Here is a 2,763-nt window from a genome sequence, read left to right on the forward strand (position 1 = left end):
GGAGGGGATTTCTTGTTTGTTTCCATGTTGTTCTTGAAGCTGTGTGGTGGAGCTGTGAGAAAAGGATAGTCAACAAATTAGCTAACATGTAAACTACCATTTATGGTCTACCAGTAGTTTCTCAGTGTTTAGGGTGAGAGTGAAAATCCTCTCTTCCTCAGAGTTATATTAAGCTATGGTCACTCCTTGCCATTCAAGCCTTGAGCCTCCTGTGATAGAGCATTTTACAGGTATAGTAAATATACAGGTATATTTTTAGTTCTCTTTCACAAATATCCATTTTCTCTATACATATGAATAATGAAGGGAAAGTTGGATGATCTGATATTCACATGTTATGCTCAGAAACATCCCTTTCCTACTGCTTCAGTGAGAGGATGCTGCTTTTCTAATGTTCAAAGAATCAGTCTTACTGATTACTTTGTGATGCTAGAAATTGGACATGACCTTAAGCCTAAGGTGGTCATCATGGAGAGAGGAGTTGGCAAGGGGCATCTCAGAAATTCAATGGCAGTATTGCTCACTTCTGCCTAGTCTTTGATGTCAAGAACACTTCATGCCCCAATACTTAAACCATCCCTTCAGCTACAAACTTCGTACTTTCAGCCCCCAGGACCCCAATTCAGAGGAAGTCCCATTCTCTACTTCCTGCTTCCAGAAGAGCAAGCTTCACCACATTTCCTGCCACTGAATTATTGGCAGTTGGGGTATCCTCTCTCTTTTATCCATTCATCTGATGTGTTTTGGGTTGCCAGTGTATTCTTTTTTTCTTTAGTCTTACCTCTAGCTTTCTATACTGTCAGAGATCTTTCCGTGCTTGGAGGCAGCATGTTCTGCGGGTCTTTTCTCAATCTTAAAGTTATTCAGATTTGATGTTGAACCTCAAACCTATTACTTCAAAGCTATATATCTGTATAACCTTGGGAAGCTTGCTTAGCTTCTCTGAACTTCAAGGTTATTTATGTTTAAATGCCAAAACAATAGTAGACACTTAGAAACTAAGAGTTTCTTTTATTTTATATTTTGTCATCCAAATGCAAACACATGGTAAAACTCAATAACTAGTTTTTTTGTTAGAATAAAAAATATTTTCCCAATTAATAATTGATATTAGGTTTGATATCATCTGTCATTGTGAAATTACCATTTTGGTAAGAGGTATGTCAATCAGGAATTAACTTTAAATTGTTAGCAATGATAAGGTCACCAGAGATTAGTTGGAAATAGAAAAAGGAGGCAGTTGGATAGAAATGTGTCATGTTCTATGAAAGGTCCAATAAGGATGTGTGTGTTTATAAAAAAAAAAAAAAAAAAAGACTGGGATCTACTGTGCTTTGAAGAGTGACAAAAGGAATTATTTCAGTAAAAATGACAATTACTAAAAATACAAATCTGGGCTGTGATTGTTATATTTCTGTCTGATTCTCTGAAAAATGCTTTTTATGTTTTTGAAACATAAAAAATGTTTTTTATGTTTTAAATTACCGGGTGAATTGTCACAGCTATGACCTTTCTGGACTTTCTCCCAAAATAAAGATAAGCTATTCCAGTATAAAGGAAAACTATATAGTCTGCTGAATTATGTTCTCATGTTTCTCCTGAAAATTCTATAATGGAGAGTCATGTGGCTTCTCTTGACCTAAAGAAATAAGGTAAAACTAGTTGTTTGCATTACGTATCTGTCTGATGGCAGTAGCTAGAGCTAGCCTTATGAACAGATGAACTATGCAGCTTTGTAGTAATCCTCTGTAGTAGAATTAGGGATATATCTGGAGGAAATGCATCTTCCCAATACCACATATTGCAGATCAAAATAATGTTAGTTCCCCTAGGGCCTAGAAAAAATTCTGATCTATTTCTATCAGTTTTTATAGGTTAAAAAAAATTACACAAAAAATTTCTTTGCCATAGTCTGTCTGGGTATCTGAAATTCCACTTTCAAAGATTTATTTGCACATCATAAGGATACTTAGGTTTCAGGTACCTTTATCTAAAATGCAAACAGCCCTCTAGGCATAATACATTGACATTTATCATCCTCCAACACCTGGAAAAATTCTTCTCCATGGGATTACTAAGGGTGTGGACAAAGGACAAGTAATTGTGATGACAGGTGGTTAGATTAGGTATATTTGGGAGTGACAGCATGAGAATTGTAGGCGCTTGGGGGAGTGGATCTAAGAAAGAAAGTTACGTGGTTTGGAAAAGGAAAACCCAAACCAAACTTTTCCTATCTCACCTTTGTGTCTGGCTTTTGTCCTGAAAGCGGAAAAAAAAGAAAATTAGGTTACAGTAATAGGAGAAACAACAACTAAAATCTGCTTTGAGGATCCCAAGAATGGGCTTTTTAATATTTCAAATCTGATCTTGGAGCAGATGAGTTATTAGCGGAAGACTCCTGGGCCACTAGAAGCAGTAATCCCCCTTTCCAGCAGAACTTTCACCTAAATTAAATGATGTTCCAACCAACTCTTATTCCTGACCAAATGATCTGCTGATGGACCAAGGTGCATAATGGAAAGGGAAACTGAGAAACCCCACAGACTTAGCTGCCAGCCCTTCTTATCCTAACTCCTCCCCTTCTCCAAGGATTTCCAAATATTTCTCCAGGATCATCTATCTAGAACAATGCCATTTGCCTGCACTGTTCCATCACTATAGTCTCACAGACACACAAAGAATAAGCTAGAATTTAGTTCTTTCCCTTCCATTTATATTCTGCAGTTATTTTCTTTAGAAAAAGTTACCTTATCTGTAAAATGG

Source organism: Pteropus vampyrus, unplaced genomic scaffold (genome assembly GCF_000151845.1).
Source record: "Pteropus vampyrus isolate Shadow unplaced genomic scaffold, Pvam_2.0 Scaffold25, whole genome shotgun sequence".
NCBI lineage: Eukaryota > Metazoa > Chordata > Mammalia > Chiroptera > Pteropodidae > Pteropus > Pteropus vampyrus.